At 40.7% G+C, this 23,188-nt stretch overlaps 1 protein-coding gene across 5 annotated transcripts in view; it reads left to right on the top strand.

Moving 5' to 3' along the window:
• The first annotated feature begins 685 nt into the window (after positions 1–685).
• The window catches only part of Mamld1 (mastermind like domain containing 1), a 133,813-nt gene continuing 111,310 nt past the window's right edge, over positions 686–23,188 (top strand). For 3 of the 5 annotated variants that reach the window (XM_051178628.1, XM_051178629.1, XM_051178632.1), the window contains exon 1: positions 687–927. The gene's annotated coding sequence lies outside the window, so the exon portion shown is untranslated. Of the gene's footprint in view, positions 928–1,182; positions 1,239–23,188 lie in introns of all 5 variants that reach the window. The other 2 variants (XM_051178630.1, XM_051178631.1) reach the window with 2 other exon arrangements.

The following is a 23,188-nucleotide window of genomic DNA, read 5'->3' as shown; positions in this document are numbered from 1 at the left end:
TGGCTTTCTGCCCACTCACACTCTTCTGCCAGTTGGTAAGTCCATACCCTCACTAGCCACCAGCTTGCTCTGTTTCAAAGCCAACTGGAAAAGTCAACCTGAGGCATGCGGCTTTTCTTCTAGGCCCAGGGTCTCCTGTGACCCTGGGTGGCTCCATCCCATTCTTATGATTGGGCTTGCCTTCTAACCCCATTGTTACCTCTCCCATCAGGGCACAGCCCAGTCAAGCCACTTCTTGACTTCGCTGGTATAGGTCACCCTTTACCTCCTATGGAGCCTTAGAGGTAAGTGTGCCCTCGCCCTTTCCATTTGTCTGGTTTCTCCCAGCTGCCCCTGTAGCCCTAAGGGAGAAATGAGGCAGGCTGCCACTGAGAATCCAGCCTGCTGTTCCTTTGCCCAATAAAATATGTCTACAGGATTTGGGAAGTCCCTTGGGCGACCTGCTCTTAGGTTGCTTGTGTCTACAACCTGGTCTGGAAAACCTGCATTTCAAGGCTGGAGGCCGGTGGGATCGCAGACAGGGTAGCGCAGCTTCTCCTTTAAGACCGGAGCTGCTCGTCGCTGTGAGTGTGAGGGTGTGTGAGTGTGCGGCGTGCGTGTCTCCTCCTCCCCGAGTGACACAGCAGTGAGAAATGCCTATCAGTAACTTAAACCCCCGAAACTCCACCTTCCGGGCGCGCGGCGCGGAGCCGGGCGGTGGGAATGGAGCGAGCAGATTGAGGCCGCCACTGCAGCGCCGCCAGCATGAACTTGGCCGAGAGCTGAAGCGGCGGGCGGCGGGCGGGCGCGGGGGCACCGGCCGCTAGCCAGGGGGTGATCTTCAATCCGCCTGGGCCATTCAGCGGGCGCCTCGGGGTAGGCTGCCCGTGCCGGCGGCCGCCCGCCCCTCTGGCTCTGCCCTGGCTGCCACTGAAGCTCCGCAACACGGTAAGGGTGAAGGCGGATGCGGGAGGTCCGACTGCTTGGGTGAGGGGACTCCAGGGTGCACTTATAGCCCCCATTTATGGTCTCCATCTTTGAGGATCCAGGACCCCGGGGATGCTGTGAGATGGGAGCCCCCAAAGTTTGCTCTGAGCACACGGCCCACCTGGCGCTGAGGGTTGCCCCCCCCCCCCAGACTGGCCTAACTAGGGAGAGCTTAGGTCTCAACATCGAAGGTCTTTGGCCCCTTCCTTCTTTTAGGTGCCCCAGAGGGAGTCCAAAACTGGGCGGAGGCGGCTGCATTCCGAGGAGGAAAGGTACAGAGGGGTGCAAGCTGCGCGGGCTCCACAGGCTACATTAGGTTATGAGGAGGCACCCTCTCCATCTCCATACCCCAGGGCCAGGGCCGCTCGCTCACTTTCCCAAGGTGCCATCAGAGACACTGTCTTTCCCTGCCAGCTCCAGAGTCCAGCAGTGGGCACTGGATAAGGAATTTCCCCACCCCAAATCGATTTGCTGCCGCGGAAAAGAGTGTGGGGTGTGCGCGTTGCCCTGCGCTTCCCCCACCCCATTTACCAACTCCTCCTCATGAAAGCAGCCTGGAGCAAAGCTGGGGGCCTGAGGCAGCCCCTGCTGATTCCCCACCCAGCCTTCCCAGAGCCCCTGCACTGGAATTGGCGCTCCAAGCTCCTGGGGCATTCTCTCAGCGACAGAGCCGGGCGCCAGGCTCTGCCTAGGGCGGGTGGGAAGCCCCCCGGAGCGCCGCCAAATACTTTTCTTGGCCACTTGGTTTGGCCAGGTTCCGTCCTGATGCAGTGAGTCTGAAGCCTGGAAAGCTAGCGGTGCTGTCTGATTCTGATCCGTGATTAAATTCGGACTGAGCGGACACTAATAGGATTATCCAGACGGAAAACTCGGCCCTAAAGCCATCGAAACCTGGGCAAACAGACGCGCCTCAGTCTGGGGGGATTCACTCCCCACTGGGCTCCTGCAGCTGGGTGCGGCTGAGTCGGGCACCCTGAATGTGGGTGTGTGAGAGCAAGGGCAGGAACACGGAGTGGCTAGAGAACCTTGGAAGATTGGATTCCAGTTGCTGGGGTAGCCTGTTCTTGTTATTTGGCAGCAGAAGGAACCCCTTGGAGTACCGTCCCTAAGCCAAATGTTCCCTTTGCGGGTAGCTGACCAAGGCTGGTTCCGGGACATTGTCTGTAAGGGCTAGAGAGCCTAGTGGATAAGAGCCGGTCTTGCTGTAACAAAGAGGCAAAGTCTCTGCAAGCCTCAGCAATTCTCAAAGAGTTTGCTAGAGAGAGGGCCAGGGTCTTCCAGAGAAGACCCCTGCTGGAATCATGTCTCCCCCATCAGCCTCGGGCCATGGCTGCTACTCGTGTTCCCTGACTGCGGTGGGTGGATGGGAGCATCACAGCAGCTCGGCCCAGTTTCTTGGCAGGCGCAGGCTCTCGCTCTGGTGCCCACTGACCGGGTGGGGTCTTACCATGCACCCACCAGGTCTTCCCGGCTGCCACCGCTGCTATGGGCCCCTGGAGGCCATGTAGCTTCTTTCCTTCCCTCCCTCCCACCTCTTCTTGTCTTTATAGATTCCCCCCTCCCTCCCACCCCCGCCGCCGCCGCCGCCAACAATCCGCTTTATAAAAAGCCCCTTTGTTTCCCAGGAGGCTGGAGAGAGGGAAGGGGAAAGGGACTCAGAGGCAGAGGGCGGGGGAGGCAGCTTCCAAGTAGCTTTGAGCCGCTCGGGACAGGAGGGCTAGTGCAGGCAATGGAGAGGGTTCTATATTTTGAGTACCCTCTATAGAAACCCGGGAAGTCTTGGGAATCTTGTCCCGGGCGTGCTCTATGCGCTTGGTTGGCCAGCCTTGGACACCCTAATTCCCTTCAGGCAAGACTGTCTGGCCCGCTGTACAGGGGAACAGGCAGGAACCAGGCAGGAGGCAATGGTGAATGCTCAGCAGGGTGGGCAAATGTTGCAGGTCCCTGTGATGACAGAGCTTGGGCATAGGGGGCGCCCTTTCCTCGGTTTCGCTTTGCTTTGGGGAGCCCCTGTCAGCCAAAAAACCTAGGGTGGCTGTTGAGCCTGTAGGCGGCAGAGACACTGGTAATGACTTGAGGCTTTATCCACCTTGTAATTTAACTACATCCCTCTTTATTCCTGCTCCCCACTATCATACCCCCCCCCCCACACACACACAGGACAAGATTGAAACTCTCTGCGGGTGCCCTTTGTTTGAGTCGGGAAGTGACTAGCCACCTCTAGGGTAATCTGGGGCTGGAAGTGAGAATACTAAAGCTTCCAGAGACTACACATTGGCCTGTTGCATCTATACAAACACAGGGTCTGGCAACAAGGGGTGGCCAAAATGTACCGGCAGGCATCTGGTTTTTAGCTGGACTGAGGATGTATGGGCTCTGTCTCTTACACATGCTTCCCCCCACCCAGCAAATTTGGGAGAAAACAGACCTTGCTGGGTGGGATGTTAAGCCTACCATTACAAGTAACCTTTCACAACCTGTCAGCCTGATCTTCCAGGCTTCTTGAAAAAGATCCACTTCTCTCTACCTGAATGTCCTCTGGGAAGGCAAGACTACTGATAAGAAGAAAGTGACAAATAAGAAGTAAGCAGGGCCTAACTCAAGCTAGTGGGTCTCTAGAGTAGTTCTACTCCTCTTGATCCCTCCCTGCCTCCTGTCCCCATCTGCCTTTAATCTGATGTTTAAGTCTTTGTGAGTGTGAATGCCCCCCCACATTCCTTTTTTGCATCCTCCTGCTCCATTCACATACCAATAAGCTGCAGAGTTTATTGATAAGTGTATTATCTGAACATTTATTTTTTGGTCTTTGGAGTAGTAAGTGAAGTGGTAACTCACACACACACACACACACACACACACACACACACCCCAATTACATCTAAAATCATAAGTAATCAAAGGGTGAACTACTGGTTCTACCATCTCCCCCTTTTGTGCATTTCTTCTGGAGCAAGATCATTGGAAAATAAATCTGCTGATGTGCGAGATGGAACATATGGTACCTCCATAAGAGAGAAGCTGAAATGGCCTTGAACCTGCCGGACAGACCAGCTGTTTGCTGCCAGCTAGAGCAGCTAATCAGCGTTTTCCCTTTAAAGTAACAGCCCTCTTTTCTGTTGATGACCAGTAGCATATTAAATAGGATGTTCTCCAGAGGGGAAAAGTGATGGGATTCTACATTATTTTGTGCTTTTGCAGCTCTCTAGTGTTTCTTTCCTGCTCTGGGGGGCTTACCTTGCCCTCCAGCTATACCTGTCTCCAGCTTGGGCATGTTTCCTCTGGTATTTATGAGAATGTTGCTCATAGCACAAGTTGGGAATCAGGAAAAGGGAAGAAAGAGATGGAGCCGAGAGTTCCAGATGCCTGGAAGAAATGTGTCTGTTTTGTACCTACTGGTGTTGGAAACATTAATAGTGCTTTCCCTCGTCTCTCTTTTAAAACATCTTAAGAGCTGAAGGGCTTCCTTACAAGATCTCCTTTATAACCATCCTCTTCCGGCTAGGACCATTTTCAGTTTTCCTTCAGTACAATGTGTTTGGGGGGGCAGTTAGGCGTTGGAAGAAAGGCTTTAGAAGATACAAGGAAATTCCATGTTAGGAAATCATTAGCAAAGGGTGACTTTGTTTTCCTGCCACTGACGCTGACAGTGACACAGATGTGTGGGTTGAAACAGGAACGTCATTGAATTTTTAAACTCAACCAGGAAATAGCCTGTTGCTGGAGTTGGGGGGGGGTTACACATTCATTGCTTGTTAAGATAGGAGGTTTGCTGTCGCCAATCCTTTTCAGTAAAGGAAAGGGAATTTTCAAACCCAGCAACACATTTAATGTCTTTTCCCCTCTCTATATTTGACTAGCTAAAGCTTAAAATGCACCTGTTAGTGAATCATGCCTAGGAACTGCATTACTATTTAGGGTTAGAAGATGAACAAAAAATTGATCATAAACAAGTGGTTCTTCTGGCAGTAGTTGGACTACTTTTTAAAGGGGGTTTACATATGTAGTAAACATTTTCGATTTCAGTGATTCTGATTTTTCTTTCCCCGAGACAGTGTATGATGGATAAAATAATCTGACTAGAAGCTGGGAAATTTATTTCTTTTTCAAACTTCTCCTATGAACTACCAGAGAGATCTTGGACAAGCTTGTTCTCCCTCCTTGCGTTCCCTCTGTAACCCCTGAATATGATTCCGATCATGTTCTGAAGTACTAGGATTTGTGAACAAAATGGTCATTTTCTGGGAAAATGAAACATCTATTTCAGCCTTGTCATTGTGAAAAACAATGTGATAGATAAAGAAATGGGGCTAAGATTTTAAGAGGCATTGAGAAGAGGGGAATTAAATATGACAGAAGGCCAATCAAAACAACATTAACGCAGGAAGTGTCCCCTCAAGGGTGAACTTCTAACCTGGAGTTATAGACAAGGGGGCTGAGAGGCAGCCCAGAGTGCCTCTTGTCCAGTACCCCTAATCCAGCCCTCTGGGGGCCTATTGATGGCAGGCCTCCTAATCACTAGGCCGGTCTACAGATAACGGGATCTAAACTCTTTGAAATTAGACTGGCATATTTCCAAAGGACTCATTAAATATAGAGCAGCTTTGCTGCCTTGCAGTTATTTAGCAAAGGTTACAAGGACAAAAAGGCCTGCTATCCACATACACTCATGACCCACTGGGATATGGATTCAGAACTCGATGATGAACCTTTTCTTAACCCTCTAGTTCCAAGGAATGTCTTCTAAAGAACACATTTCCTACTTTAAGGATTCAGCAGCAATACAAGAATCTGCCAATGCCCTGCCTGACGTTAATATTGATTTGTTTAAACTGGTAAGGGAGGACATTATGAAGAAAGACCTTTTATCCACTCAGTTCTTTGGCAATTATCTTTCTTCCATAAATGTTGATACACATATAATGGCTGTAACTAAAAAAAAATCTTCTTATCCAGGCAAAAAAGGTTGAGTGTTTGTTGGAGCAGATAGAATGCTGAGAGCGTGAGTAGACCAAGGCAGATGTCACTGGAGAGGGAGATAAATGATGGAGGGAGAGGAGCTGGTTACTATGGATCAGCACAATGAACCTATTCCCATTCCTACACCTCTCACACCACTACCACGGAGGAGTGGGTAACCTAGGCAGCACCAGTCAACTGGATGGCAGGAAAGAAGCATTACAAAGCTTACTTGGAACTAGTATGATTTTAAATTTTTTAGACATCAAATCCATAAACATCTTTAGGACTTTGTGAAGGAAAATTTCTCAAATGCAATGTTGTAATATGTGTTTATTATTTGTTGCTCGTGTTGTACCATTGTACTGGCTACATAAATGTAGCAGAGGAAGAGGAAAAGGCCTCCTAGAGCTGGGGGCTGTTATTCAAGGAGGTCCCTATGTGTTGACAAAAGGTTATCATATTATAACATATTCCTATACATCCTGTGTCCTACTGCTTCTAATTACCAGCCCAGAGCTGTTAGTCCTGGAGCATGTATACAAAGGGAGCTGAAGCAAATTAGTTGAGTTCCTTGTCTGCCCTGTGTACCCTTCAGTTGTTCTCTCTCCTGCCCTTCCTTTCCCAGACCTTCCTTGGTTTCCCTGGAGCCTCAAGTTTTCTCCTAAAATATGACCTCCCTAATTTCCAAACAACTGGACATGTTACAATCTAAAAGAGTCCCCTGGGAAAAGGAACCCGGCCAAAGGCACTGAACTCCATAGAGTAAAGTCTTTAGGGACACGGTCTAAGGAGGTCGTGGGTAAAAGAAGGCAAAAAGTTCTTTGCAAAATCTGTGAAACTTTCCTGGCCCAAATGGGCTTTCTTGACCTTCCCTCATTGTCTCAAGCTCCAGACATCCCTATCATCTCCCACCTCTAGTTCATAAGACAAGGCCCTTGACTGGGGGCTAGAGATAGTTCAAAACCGTAATGACCTGATTCTGTCTTTTGGCCTTCTATTATCCAGTGATTCCTATTTTAATGGTGAAGTATAAGATCCTTACTGTAGTTCCTTACTTTCTCTGGGTAACCTTCTGTCTGCTCTGCCCAACCCGTCTTTGTATTCTCTTTTTTCTTCTACCTGTAGGAGTAGTTTTACACTTGGCCATAAGGAAACTTTTCTGCTAATTTTAGAGGAGGTCAGGAAGAAGGGTCAAAGCTACTGAAGACAATAGCATTTAGGTTAGGAGAGTGTGGAACCTGCAACCTACATTGTGCTTTCTATCTAGGGAGGGGAATGTGGGACTAAAGGCATGACAGAGAAGCACAGTGCTTTGGGGAATCCAGAGTGTTCTGTTCAATTGGATCACGCCCCACACTGCTACCCCATATGTCATACATTCAATTTTCCCCATAGAATTTCAGCTTGCCTGTTTTATGGCCCTAATTGGCAAGCTGACCATTGTCACTAAACACAATTAACAGAGGAACACCAGCTCCCCTGAAGATTCACATGCTGAAAGATTAACCTTACTATTGGAAGAAGAGGCGATTTTACACAAGAGGAGACTGCAGCCCAGAGAGCTGCACAACTTTTCCAGAGGTATGGGAAAGGCTGCCCAAAGTAGGCTCATACTTGCCCTCCAGTTCTCGGGTATGTCTACAAGATACCTTCTGCTCAGAAGTTTGAGGAGACGGGTGTTTTTTCGAGGCAGATCAAAAGTGGTGAGAGGAGATGCAAGGTCTGGAGGAAGAACATTTTTAGTTGTGCTGTAAGATAATCTACCCTTGTATCTATGTGTGCTGTAGTCAAGACAGCATGAAAGCATATTGGAGTCACAGCTGTAAGACTGGACCAAGCTGGAAAGTGAAGGCCGCAAATTTGCGATCAGTCTGGGGCCTGGCTGCAATGGTCTCTGAAGGGATGATGACTCACCCCACTTTTGGGCAGAGCTTGACTGGGTGGTCTTTGCTGGCATTTGCAGGATGTTGTTTAGGTTTCATTCTCAGTGAGTCCTCAGTATTAATATCAGTCTCTGGAAGTTCCAGCACCGACCTTGGAATTCAAAATGGGACAGTAGTTTTGGTGTAATTGCCAACATCACATGCTTTCTGAGTCTGATTCTGAAAGCTGGCATGCATTATGTTAGGTTTGAGGAGGAGAGCACAGTGTTTCTAAGCTGCGTGTCTGTCAAGGATTAATTTAACCTCTAATTACTACATTTTCTTTGCTGTGTGTTGCATGAACTTGTTACAACAAAGCTCAAAGTATGCTATTTTATTTCACTGCCACTCTAAAATTAATTTCAGGGATTTGGAGTCAAATCTGACCCACTTGGTGTTAAAATAGTTGTGCTGACATTGGAATTAAAATGAACAATCTGGTTCTTTCTAGAGATGCCCCAGCCGTGGAATAAAGAGCTTGATTATGTTATTTGTTCTCACAGCCATCAACATGAGCGCTTGGCAGTATCAAGGAGTGTCACTACACTAATCCCATTGGGAACTCAACACTCCTAGGGAGCACCAGAAGCTGCCTGTATATTTTCTAGGTATTCCCTTGGGATCGAGAGTGATGCCTTGTGGAGCAGGGTAGCCCAGGAGTCCTTCCCTTCCCACTAATAATACAATGTGAGGCCAGTATCTAATTGTAGCCTCCTAAGAGTCTGCTTTGAGACTGTATCATATCCATAAAATCACAAGATTAAACTCATAGGGTCTCCAGGTTCCTATCTCTCCTCCTACTCACCATCAGATGTGCCTCTGTCCATTCTATCTTTTTTTAAACTAGCTAGATGTATCAAGGATAGTTAAGTATAGATCACGTTAAATATGAGTATTGATACTGGGTTGTGTTGCAGAGTGGCTTATGTTCCCATCCTTGGGCAGAGTGTCTCAGACTTACTTTCATTATTAATCTGGAAGGGGAGGAATTGTGCCAGTTACTTGAAAGCAGATCTCACCTAGCAATTTGAGACAGCATCATATAACAGAACAAAATAATAGTGATTTATGAATCATAAAGTATGGCACTTGGCCATTGCCCTTCAAAAGATGCACCAGTTTGGGACCAGATTACTGAGACTGGGAGAAGTCCCCTGTACTGTAGTAGGAAAAACACCCACCCATCTGTCTCCAGGCTCATCTCTGATGCCAACTAAGGACATTTCAGGTCAGTCACTTCCCCTTGATAGGCCTCAGTTTCCTCATCTACACAGCATGAGAATGAACTAAGGGAATCCTAGGCTCTTCTCTAGCCCTGACATTCCATGATTAGGTAGCACATTAAGATATAAACTTCTTGAAATACTTGAAAGTGATATAATGTTTGATTAATTTACATTAGCAAGGACTTGAATACACAGGAGTTTTACTTTTGTTTGGGTAAGAGGACATGGAGACTATTAGGTAAGGAAAAACAGTTCTATAGATTTGGCTAAAACATTGGCATTTCTTTGTATGTGATCAAGGAATAGAAAAATGGGAAATTCTCTTAAAGACCTCTCATTTTATACGTGAGAATACTGAGCTCAAGAAAGCTCCATACCTGACAAGGGCTATCCAGCAACTTACTAGACACCAAACTAGCTCAGGTCTCTGGAGTCCCATCTTGCAGAACACCCCGTAATTCCTAAATACAAGCAGAAGAATCCTTTAGACTCTCCACCACACATGGGCCTGCATTCATCAGAATACATAACTGAAAGATTTTTGTTTCTAGTTACCAAACAGTAGCTTATCAGGAAGGAATTTTTTATTCCTCACCTCTTCCCCTAACACTCATGAGTTGTTTTCAGCTAACAGTAAATATTGAATTTTGTTGGTCTTGTACTGATGCCCAATTTCAGATAAAACAGATTTTATGAATAATGGGGGGTGGTCCCAAGGGGCCTGTCATTTGAAATTATTTCATTTTAAACAGATGGCTGTTTTAGGTTTGACTTGTATTTTCTAATTTTCATTAGAGAAAGAAAAACAACCCCAAGCAACCCCACCCTTATTTTTGTAATGAGTAACAGTTTGTCTTGTCTAAAAGGAGCTTTTAGCTTCTCAAATGTTTGCACCCAGCCTCAGTTTGTTTGGTTTCTTAATCATGTAACTGTATTGGCCCCCTGTAGTTCATACGATGCTTACAAAATATACTCATCTCTTCTGCACACTGACACCAGCTCTAGGATTGCTTCTCCCTGCTCCAGCCCAGCCACCCTCTCTCCTGTGGACTGGGTGTAGGGTAAAGTCTGGAAACTTTGATCTTGCTAGAGAAGTAGGATGCAAGCTGAGTCCAGTGTCACTATCTCATGTTGTGGCCCTGGGCTTGGCCCTGTTCTCTTTGAGCTTCACCTGTCTTATCACTACAGCCAGGAAGAATCTGAGGACTCTTTTTCTTGTTATATTAGGTCCCCCTACGTAGAGGATGTGATTTGACCAGCAGATGGAACTGTCAATAATTATCCTTATTTTCAGGTGTGTATGTATGTAGGTAGGTACATACACATACTTGTGTGTAGAGACCTAGGGTCAACATCAGCTCTCTTCCTCTATTATTCTACACCTTGAGTTCCATGTCTTGTGATAAATTCTATTTCAAAGAGCAAGGTGGCAAATGATAGAGAAAAGGGGCTGATATTATGTGGGTGGTAAAATCTGTCTATCTCCAAAGAGTTAAAAACATGCTTTTTTTTTAAATGGGTGCTTTGTATCCACACCCAGGCCCTCATGCTTTTTCATCAAATACCCACTGAGCCATTCTCCTGGCTCACATTTTGTTATTTCTAGAAGCAACATACAAATATGCTTTTGCAAGAGAAAGGTAGATATCTCAGCAAATAAATTTGTAAATATTTAATGCCTTTATTCACTGAGGTACTGATGACTGGTTTCCAGAAAAAAGAATGTGTTTCATTTTACTCCTGTCCACAATGGGACTGGCTGTCTCTCTGCTTCCATGACGACAACAAAGAAGGAGGGTATCGTATGGAACTGGACTAAAGCTAATGCAACAAATTAAAAAGCTGGCCAAAAGTTAATTTAAAAAATGGATTCAACAAAGATTTTTATGTGTCTAGTATATATAAAGCATTACAAAGGATATGGATGGATGGATGGATGGATGGGTATTCCATAAGCTTATTCCATAAGCTATTCATTAACCACAGTGAAAATAAAGATACAAATTCATGACATGTCATAGATAAAAGAGCGACAAAGCAGAAAGATAACACATAAAAAAGTTCAATAAGGGAGACAGACAATGATAGACAAAAACATAAGTAAAATATATAATATCTGAGATTATAAGTACCTTGAGGAAAAAAAAAAAAAAGGGAGTTAAGGAGTGCCAAGGAAGGGTGAGGTTTTCAGTAAGATGGACAAAGACCTTGGTGAAGAAGGTCAGAACAAATTGTGAAACCAGAGTTTTGGCCAATAGAAATAATAATTTAAGCTGCAAAACCATAAAATAAGCAAATTTAATTAGTTCTAGTGATGTATTTTTATTTATCCCAACATATCTAAACTATTAATAAACGTTATATAATTTTATAATTCTGTCTTTACATTCTAATGTGTTTTACCTTTATAGCACAAGTCATTGCTAGATTTTAAATCTTTAGTAGCCACATGCAGCTAGTGACAAAGTTATTAAACAACACACTTCAGGTTAGATGTTCTCTTTATGTCTCCAGTAAACTGAACTTTATAGGGTGATTCTTTGTTGAATGATTTAGCATTGTTAAGCATATTAATTTACTGCATATCATCATTTTGCATAAGTTCTTTCACTATGGATATTTTAATAGCCTTTCATATCTCCATTCTCATATATCTACTTGTTCTTCATGCATTCATCTGTTCATATTTGCTCCATTATATGCACCCTCCCAGATATCTCACTACCTGAAGGAAGTTCTCTGGTTCTGAAGCTTTTTGCCTTATATGGGGTAGGTCTGGAGAGAGTTCAACAGAGTAGCTGACATCTGCCACATTGATTGGGACATTAAGAGCATTGGTAGTGGGGCGTGCTTTCTCCAATTTTGAGTTGAAAGCTATCCAATTGGCAGTTACTGATTTCTTAATGCCAACATGTACCTGGAAATCCCTGTATTCTTGCTTCTTCGACAGTCATCTATCAACCTGGAGTATTACTGAGCATGGATCCAAAGGTTTTTATTCTACTCTTTGCTCCTTGTCTTTGGCGCACTGAATGTTCATTTGTAAGCTTGTATTTGACATGAATACAGACCTCCTTAATCATAACTATCATCATATTATCATAATCAATATATGTGAAGTTCTGGGTTGCATTTTCAGCACATCACATCCACACACATAAAGAATAATTCCAATAATTTATAAATACCTTCCATTTTGATTCTAAGGAGCTAAGATTTTGGCACATTTTCTTTACATGCAGACAAACCACACTTACATGCATGCATTTCTTTCTTGAACTTGTATTAGAACAAATTGTAGACAGACTGTTCTTTTGTTCCTCAGACACGCGCGCGTGCGCACACACACACACACACACACACACACACACACACTTTATACATATATACATATTCTAAAAACAATACATTCTAACACGGAAGCACAGGATGTTGACCAAAATCTGAACTCTAACTTTGGTAATAATCTTTCTAAAGAATGCAATGCAATCTTGAAACCTTGTTTAGATTTTGTAGGTTAAATCCCGACATAGACTTGCTAGGAATCATAGGATGTCAGAGAATACACCTTGCATTAAGAAATTTACCTCTTAGATACCATGGTCATTCCATTCACGTCAGGAATGAAATGTTTGTGTTTGTAACCCTTCAAAATTAACATGTTAAAATCTTAAACTCAAGGTGAACGTATTGGGGGTGATGTGTTTGAGAGGTGCTTAGGTCATAACAACAGAATTGCCACTGATTGTATAGGCGTTCTTATAAAAAAAAAAAAAAAAGACCCAATAAAGTCCCCCGGCATCTTCTTCCATATGAAAACACAAGTAGACTGCTATATGTGAACCAGGAGACAAATCCTTACCTCAAGTGAATCTATAATGTCTCTCAAGTTTCCAGAACTATGGAAGAAAACTATTTTTGTGGAAGTTTAAATAAAACAAACAAAAACAAGACACATTTTTCCAGTTGTCCTAATAAAGCTCTTAAAAGCATAAGAAAATCTGGTATCACACAGTGCAATTGGTTGTGACTTCAGTCTCCATTAACCTGGGACAATATCTCCTCTTGTTTTGTAGAGTGCAGACTGGTTCTATCACAGCATGTCCCTCAATTCGGGGTTGTTGTCTGCTGTTTCCTCCTGGTTAGATTTGGATTGTGTGATCATTTGTCAGGAGCCACGCAAAAGGGCATCCTCGGGGTACCATATCAGGGGGCACATGAGGTCACTGGCTGCCATTGTCGCTGATAGTCACTTTGATAACTTGGTTAAGGTTATGTCTTCCTGGTGCCTCCACTCTTAAAGCGCTGTTGCTTCACCGTGCAGTAAGGAGTATCTTAGTGGCATACATATATGCAAGTCCATGGTGGTATCTTTTTATGCCTCTCTCTTTTCCTCACCAGTTTAGTATCACTTAATGGCCGTGCCTGAGGAAAGTTTACAATAATGAACTCCTGATTGCATTATGTTGTCTATATTTATTGTTTTTCTTTCTGCTGTTAAGAATGACCTTCCCATATCATAAGTAAATATAATTATTCACATATATGTTGATATTTGTGAGTTTTATTATAGTCAATGTGTTATAATCCTTTATTTTCATTAATTTGTTTTCCTTCTCAGGTTGCTCCAGTTTGGGCTTTTGAGAATCCCTTCAAATTAACTTATGTGTCATTTTGTCTAATCATTGTCTAATCACTTGAACATCACCTTCATTTCCGCTATAAGGTACCAAGCCCAATTTCTATTATTTTTTCCTGCACCAGCCCTAAAATCCTCCCTTTTCCTGGGGAATCTTAGTTCTTTAAATGGACAATAGTATTTAGAAACCTTCATGCAGACAGTTCATACATGATCATTCCTACAGGTGTCTCAGCATCATTTCAATCCACCAGGCTGAGAAAATATCAATAAAATCATTCATAACTTCTTTTTTATTAAGACCTACCTATCTCCCTCTCTCGGAATTTTGAGCTTACATCCATTCCTCTACATTACAATCCCATACCAAAGTTCACTCTGTCATTTGTCTTTCCATTTTTATAGTTCCTTTCCTACACAGTGAGAAATCTCGGCTGTTATCCATAACATATTCACTCACTAAATTCTAGAGTCCACAGAAAGTTGTTTCAGTATTGCTAACCCATGACTATAAAGAAGCCTGTTCACAAGGTACAATGTCAGTACACACACACACACACACACACACGCACACACACACACACGCACGCACGCACGCACGCACGCACGCACGCACGCACCTACCTTTAGCTTATGACTGAACAATCAATTCCTCATTGTAAACTAATCTACTTGAGCAAGGTCTCTGTCTCTTCACTCCCAGGAAGCCACTCTGTTTGTCTACTATTAAAATTTTTCTATGTTTTCTTTATGTTTTATCAACCCTCTTCTACAAACACAACAATACACCCTCCCAACATGTGTGCACACCCCTTCTTCTGAATTTGAGAGCTAATTATGGGAATTAATGATATTTTGCCCCCCAAATATTTTAATGAATATTCCCTAAAAACAAAAACCTTCTTTTGAAAAAGGCAAAAATGAAACAACAAAAATCTCAGGATTTAGTTTACTTGTTTCTGATTGAATTCCTTTTGCTTTCTCTATCTTCATTAATTCTTTGAATGTGTGTGTGTGTGTGTAATAATAACACAATGCAAGAAATGAGAAGTATTACAACAGAGAGCCCTCAGAAACAGACACTTGTTGCCTCTATCCTTTTCACCCCGTTCTACTTATCTATTTTAATTAACTAACATATTACCTTGTCTGGATACCCCCATTTTTAATACAAATTAACATAATTGTGTGTTTTCTAGACAGTTTTTTTTTTTTTTACTTCCTTAAGGCATGGAACCTTAAGAGACTTTTAGGCTTTACTTTTGCACTTGAAAACATGTCCTAGTGACCATTCTATATCAGTGCATAGAAGTCTTCAATCTTTCATGGCAGCTACAGTGTACTATGCTCCTGGCTGTAGGTATCTTATATTGTTTCCAATAGTTTGCATATATGCTATTTCAAGAAGCAAACTGAAATATATACACTTTCATACTGTTGAAGGGGTATTTTCAGGGTCAAGTCTCATAGGTATAATAATAACATAGTACAACTGTGTCAAAATATAAAGACAAATGAAGTTTTGATATGTGTTGCCCAATTCCCCTCCAGCAATGCATGAGAATGTCTCTTCCGACAAAGCCTCACCAACAAAGGGTTTGCTATACTTTCGAATTTTTCTAAATCTGATAAGTGAGAAATGATATCTCAGTGTACTTTAATTAGCATTTTTCTAATTATGAGTAACTTGGAACAGCTTTTCATATGCTTAAGAGCCTTTTGATGTTTCCAGTATGTGCATTATCTGTTAAAGTCTTTTCTTCCTTTTTCTATTGATTTTCTTGGTTTATATCCTCAATTTTAAGACTTTTTGTGATGATGATAATTGGGTTTTTATCTGTAATATTTGTTATAAGTAATTTTCTAAATGTGTTTGTTCTCCTGGGTACTTGTTTTCTATGGTATGCCAAAGGCTTTTGTTTGCTTGGTTTTCTGCTGTTTTGAGACAAGGTCTCAATGATTCTCTTGTCTTCACCTACCCAGTGATACAATCCAAGTCATGCACCAAAATCAGCTGCAAAAGGATTTGTATGGATTTAGGGAACAGCCTTTTCTGTTACCACTCTTGGATACTGAGTCACATAAAGTCTTTCCTCACACTCAGGCTAAAGAACTTCACCCACTTTTCATTCAAATAATATTATAGGGCAAATTTTATGGTTGGTTTCTTTTGGGTATTAATATTTTCAAGACTCGTTCATATTGCATAATTTATTAGTACTTTACTCCTCTTCTTGAAAAGCTTTATTCTCGTGTATAGTTTCATGCTGATGTGTATGGTTCACATTTGTACAGCAGTATGTGCCCATGAGTGTGGAGGCCAGAAGTGCTATCTTGCTTTTTGAGACAGAGTCTCTCACTTGGATGTAGGAGCCAATTCTGTTAGTCTGACTGGCCAGTAATTTCCAGGGATCTACCTATCTCCACCTCTCGAGTGACCATGACCATCTTTCCACGTGGATGCTGGTGATTGAACTCACATACTCATGTTTGTACTGCAAACACATTATCCACTAAGTCAACTCCGTTAGTCATTTATCTCTCCCAATGTGAATAAAATTCAATTTGTCTTTCCACTCAATTGATAGAAATTAGAGTTACCACATTTTAGCTATTGTGAATAAAACTGTTATGCACATCCATATACAATCTTTCATGTGGATATATATTTTCATGTCCCTTGGGTACATTCTTGGAAAAGAGATGTCTGAATTACATGCTAACTGTTTAACACTTTGAGGAAGTGCCAAACTATAGTCCAAAGTAGTTGTAGCATTTTTACACTCTTGCCAACAATGCATTCCAATTTTTCCACATCCTTGTCAATACCCATAGTACTCGAGTAAATATGAAGTGCTATTTCATTGTAGTTTTGATTTACATTTTTGTTGACAGATAATGTTGAACATTTTTGTGTCTTTGAAGAAGTGTTTGTTCAGACTTTGCCCATTTTAAAATTGAGTTATCTTTCTGTTCTTTAATAAGTATAAAGGCTTTTGATGCATTCTGAGTATTGAAACCTTACAGTATTGCTAGTATTCTGTGGATTTTTTTTTCTTACTTCATTATATTGTCAGTAATAAAAGCTACTTTTCTTTATTTCTTTATTTTTGCATCTATTTGTGTGTGTGTGGGTGTGTGTGTGGGGGTGTGTGTGTGGGGGTGTGTGTGTGGGTGTGTGTGTGGGGGTGGGTGTGGGGGTGGGTGTGTGTGGGGGGGGTGGGTGTGTGTGTGTGTGCCTGCACATATGCAAGTGAGCATGCAAGCCATGGCACAAGGGGGCAACTTCAATAATCAGTTCTTTTATTCCATCAAGTGGGTTCCAGGAATAAACCTGGTTGAGCTAGGTAGAAAGTGCTCTTATCTACTGAGCCATCTTGTGGGTCCAACAACATATAAGCTTTCTTTAATTTTGATAAAGCCTAATTCATCTTGTTTTCCTGTGATCACTTAGACTATTGGAATTAAACCTAAGAAATAACTGTCTAATTCAAGTTCACAAAGATTTCATCTTGTGTTTCTTACAGTTTTAGTTCTTGCACATAGTTCTATCTTCCATTTCTGACTTAGTTTCATTTAAAACACATTGAATTAACAGGCAAAACTGTCCATAATTAAGTTGAACAATGAGATGATTATATAGAAATATATATTTTAAAAGGATTGCTACACTCAAATTAATACAGCCACTAGCACCTGTGGTTACTGTGTTTGTGTTGATCCCACTTAAAATCTATTCTGTGAGTGTTAAGGACCCTTAAAATTTGTTCTCTTAGCAAGTGGTTTTTTAATTTTAAATTTTATTTGTATGAGACATTTTACCTACATATCTGTCTATACATCATGTACATTCTTGGTGCCTTCAGAGGCCAGAAGAGAATGCTGGATCTCCCGGGACTAGAATTTCAGAAGGTTGTGAGCAGCCTCCATGTGGATGTTAGTAACCAAATCCAGGTCATCCAAAAGATCTGTCAGTGCTATTAACTGCTGAGCCATCTCTCTACCTGCCATGCAGTATTTTTGAGACAGAGTCTCACTTTATGAGCCTGGATGGCCTGAAACTCACAGAGAACTGGCTGCCTCTTCCTCTTCAGTTCAAGACTTAAGGGCCTGCCAACAATAGAGTCATGTTAAATATAGTCATTATGCTGCACATTAGTTATCCAGAACTTATATATCTAGTAGCTGATGATTGGTGGGCTTTGAATATCCTCACATTTCACAGCCCCTGGCAACCATTCTAATATTTGCTTCCCAAAGTCAAGTATTATGGGTGGTGCTTCAGTCAAGTATAGTCAAACCTCTCTCTCATTTTCTTTAGGTAGAGTCTTTGGAGTTTTACTTTTAATTTTTGAACAACATCCCTATTTTTCCCATAATGACTGCACCAGTTTACATTCTTCCTAGTGATGGTCAGGGATTCTTTTCTCCATATAATAAATAAATAAATATATATATATATATACATATATATATATATATATATATATATGTATATATCTCCATGTAACCGGTGAAGTGATACCTCATTGTGACTTTGACTTGTATTCCTCTGGTGACATCGAACAGCATTATATATTTGCTGGTCATTTATGAGTCTTTGGAACAATGTATAATTGTGTCTGTTGCATATTTGTACATAGTGGGGGGAAACGATATTCTTTTTCATGTGACTATTTAGATGTCCCCACACTGTGAGTCAAAATACGACTATTTATACATTTTGTTGTCTTGGTGTACCTTGTTAAAAATAAGCTGACCTGGGTGGGGATATAGCTGACTGGGGAGTGCTTACCTGCCATGCATAAGATTCTAGCTTCAGTCCCCAGTACTGAAAAAGCAAAATCAATTGACTATAAACATAATGTTTATTTCTTGATTCTCAAGTTATTCACTTAAACATTGATCTTTATGCCAGTATCGTTTTATGATTTTTGGTTTTAGCGTTCCAGTGTTTGGTATTAGGATACCTGTGTTGTTTTTTGTTAGAGCTCACTTAATGTGGAAGATATTTTATCAATTCCTTTGGCGTTTCCACACAGACAATCATGTTACCTATAGATGAGGATAGATGTATTTCACCCTTTCTGATTTTTGTGTTTTATATTCTGTTAACTTCCCTTGTAATACACCAGCTAAAACTACAAGTGGTTTATTGAGAAGTAGTTATGGCAGCAGACATCTTGCCTTGTTACTGTTCTTAGAGTGAAGTCAGCCAAACTTTTATCATAACATATAATGTTTGTAGGGATTTGTAGACACTCATTATGAAGTCCATTTTCACTCCTACTAGTCTCAGAATTTTCATAATGAATGGTTATGGAATTTGTCAAATGATTTTTCTGTACTCACTGACATGATCACATGATTTTTCTTTTTTAACCTGCTTATATTTAAAAATGAATTAATTTTCAAATGGTGGTCGAGCCTTAATCTGTGATAAACTGCACTAGGCAATAATGTATTGTTATTTTATACATTCCTGAATTTGATTTGCTAGTATTTGTTGTTTTTTTTTAAATTAAGTTCATGGAAGATACTGATTTATAATTTTCTTTTTCTATAGTATGGTCTTGTATTTTTAGCATCAGAGTTGTAAAATGAGTTGTAAAATATTCCATCATTTTTTATTAAAATGTTTTTATTGTATGTGTGTGTACTTGTGTATATGTATTGCAACATGTACACGCTGGAGCCCACAGAGGTCAGAAGAAGAAATCAGATCCCTTAGTACGGGAGTTACAGACAGTGGTGAGCTAGCATGTGGGTGTGGAAGTTAAACCTGGGACTTCTGCAAGAGCAATAAACACTATTAACCACCGATCCAACTCCCCAGCCCCCCCTGTCATTTTTTTCTGGTAGTGATTATATAAAATTACTCCTGGTTTTCCCTTAAACATCTGGTACAATTCTCCAGTGAAACCATCTAGGTCTGGAGATTACTTTTATTGTTTTTAATCTATAAAATTATTTGCTACAAGATTGCATATCAGTATTGTCTTATTTATATTTAATTACTCATTTCTATTTATTTATATATTTGTGCATGTGAGTGAAAGTGCAGTTATATGCAAGTCACGGTGCTGGGGTGGAGGTCAGAGAATAGTGTTTGGAAGTCAGTTCTAATTTTACTACTTCTTCAAACGAGGTCTCTCCTGTTGTTTCTGTTGTTCAGGATACTCCAGGCTAGCTGTCCTGTCAGCTTCCTATTGTCCTGTCTTCATCTCCCATCACACTATAGAAATGCTGGAATTACAGTTGAACACAGCTGCATCTGGCTTTTTAAATGAGTTTTAAGGGTTGAACTCAAGTCATCAGACTTGAAAGGCAAGTCTTTTGCCTGCTGATCCATCTTCCTGGCCCTAGTAAATTCTTTAAGGACTTATGCATCTGTATTCATAAAGCATTTTCAAGATGTAGTTTCCTTTTTGTTCTGTCTTGAATTCTCATGTCATGTTAATACCGAATTTCATAAAGTTGACTGTGAAATGTTTCCTCCTATTCTGTTTTCCAGAAGAAAATGTATTGAATTATTTATTGTAGAATTTTTCAATTAAACCTTTTAAATCTGAAGACTTTGGGAAGAGTTTTCTCAGGTATGAATTACATTTTTTAAAACATTATAGAGATATTGTAATGATCTGTTTTGGTAATTTGTTGCATGAAAGAAAATTGTCCATTTCATCTTAAGTTTTCAAATTTGTATATGTAGAGTTTTGGATAATATTCCCTTATCCTTTGGTCTCTGCAAGGTGTATAAATTATATTCTTTGCAATTCTGATGTTGGTAATTCACTCTTACTAGAATTCAGTTTTTTATTGTTCTTTCCAGAAAACTAGCATTAAAACTATTGAGATTTTCATACATGCATATAGTGTGGTAGAGCAAATCCACCTCTGTTTTCTCCTCTGTCCTTTCACCACTTTCCCCTTACAAATTCACTAAGTTTACTTGGTGCTTCCTGTTTGTACACGGTTGTAGAACTACCTGCTAAAACATCAGTAACCTCTCAGGGTCTGCATCCCAGAATAAAGCTGACTGTACTTTCCACAGCAACCATCATTTACCAATAGCACCTGAGCTAGAGATGGTATGGCATTACCCACCCTGTGCATTCTAGGATTTTAACTAGCATGCTTTTGTGCAGTGCAGGTCTTACACATGCAGTTGCAAGTGCTGTTTGTTAGTACATGTGACTTCCTGTCATGTCCAGAAAGTAATATTTCACTTCAGATATCTATTAGTTATAGATCTTAAATCTTTCTGTTCCCTCTTCTAGAATTATCCCTGATCCTTTGGATGAAGGAAATATGATCACATAATATAATATAGTATAATACAGGTAGACACCCCATTTAGAGTTGAAGATTCTGAGGTTTCTTATTCTCTGCATATTGACCAATTGTGGGTCTCTGTGTTAATCACCATATACTAACTACTACTTCAAAATAAGCTTCCCTGATAAGAGTTGAGACACACATTACCTTATGAACATAAAGATAAAAACTGAAGAGATGGTTTAATACTGTCTCCATTTAGCAGAATAGTAATAGTAGCCTTTCTCCTAGGATCCATGACCCAAGCAGTTCACAGTACCAGTTATGGGTTCCATTTTACACAACAAGCCTTAAATCCAAACAGAAAGTGACTGGTTACCCCCTTGATGATATTCATGCCATTGTTGAACCATTGGGCATATCTTATGAGGCCAGTCCTTATTGTAGTTCATATAGTTCACAACTTTGTAAGAGTACTGATTATACATAACAATTTATGTGAGTATGAAAGCTAGCTAGTAGGGGTAAAGTTTCCAGTAAGGATGAAGCTCTTTTTTTCAATCTTTTTCTCTATTTCATTTTGAAGGGGTGGGAACAGAAGGATGAAACAGGCCTCATATACCTCATGCAAGGCCAATGAATGATAATGTTGATCTTTCTGGCTCTGTCCTACAAATGCTGATTTCATGTGTGTGCTACCATACCCAATTTTATGTGGTACTGAAGATGAAACTTAAAGCTTGCTGCATATAAGGCACTCTTCCAACTGAGCTACACTCCCATGCCCAGTAGTTCCATTGATTTTTGTTTTATCTTTATTATCCCTTATCTTCTGTTTCTTTGGATTTATTTTGCAGTTCTTAGGTTATTGCAGGATAAGCTTAAATTGTAGGCATATCTCAGCTATTAATTTGAAAGTGTTTTTTTTTTCTTTTCTGACATGTGCATTGGTACCACACATTTGCTCTTCAACACAGTTTTAACTACATACCACATATTTTGGTAGTTTTGTGTTCATTTTTAATTCAGTTTAGTTCACTATACTTAGAGGTGTATTATTTAATTTCCAAATATTTAGAGGCATTTAAATTTTTGTTTATTATTGATTTTCAGTTTGATTAGAGGACATTGGGATTAGGGGGACACAGTTTGTATAATTGAATTCCAAAAACGGTTTTACAGCGATGTATTTCAGGGATCCAGATATGGTCTATGTTGGTGTGTATTCTGTGGACCCATGAAGCAAATATATAATCCATTAGTGGGCAGATTGTCAGGTGTCATCTAGATAATTTTAGTTGATCATGTATTGTTGATGTCCTCATCTTTAATTCTGCCTGCTGATTGTAACTTTTGCTGAAGGTATGGTGCAAATGATCCAACTACAACTGTGGATTCAGTCCTTTTGTCTCATTCAGCGTTTGCCTCATGCAGTCTGAATCCCTGTAGGCTAGATGTAATGGAGCATCACACATGCACTCTCAGCAGTCATAAAGTTGGGTAGAGGGATTGTAGGTTTGAGGCTAACCCAGAGTACCTAAGCCCATCAGACTACATAGCAGTATTTGGTCTAAAAAGATAAATAAAACCTAAATAATAAAAAGACTTCCTGTTATTTCAGGCATACATTCTTAGGATTATTATGTATTCTCAAACATGTTTCCTTGTTCTTGTCTTTCAGTGTGGTAATGGTACATTTGTCTGATGCCCTGTATTTAAAATATCTTGTTATGAAACATATCTGCTTTTTAAGAAATCATTTGTTAATTTCAACCTTTTAATTGATGTGTTTAAACCATATAAATAAAGATAACCGTTTATGTGTTCCACCTTTAAGAGTGCTAATTTAGTGTTTATTATTTGCCTGCTATAGTCTCTCTTTCCCCCTACCTCATCCTGTCTCCTTTTATTCTCATGATTCACTTAAACATATTTTAGGATTCCATTTAGATTTACAGTCCATTTTATTAGATCACACTGTATAATTTTCTCAGTGGTTATTATACATAAAGAATTTATCATAGCTAACCATTTATATTTTATCAATTTTACTAAAATATAGAATTTTTACTTGCATTTAGGTCATGTTACCTTCATAACTTCTAATTAATTGGCTTTACTATTTCCTGTATGTATACTAAGTAGCAGAAGAAATGGTGTCAGAGGTTTTGCTTCATTCATTGGATATGATTTATGAA

The sequence above is a fragment of the Phodopus roborovskii genome, unplaced genomic scaffold (assembly GCF_943737965.1).
Source record: "Phodopus roborovskii unplaced genomic scaffold, PHOROB, whole genome shotgun sequence".
Lineage (NCBI taxonomy): Eukaryota > Metazoa > Chordata > Mammalia > Rodentia > Cricetidae > Phodopus > Phodopus roborovskii.
The sequence above is the reverse complement of the archived record's forward strand: the minus strand, read 5'-3'. Positions and strand labels throughout refer to the sequence as shown.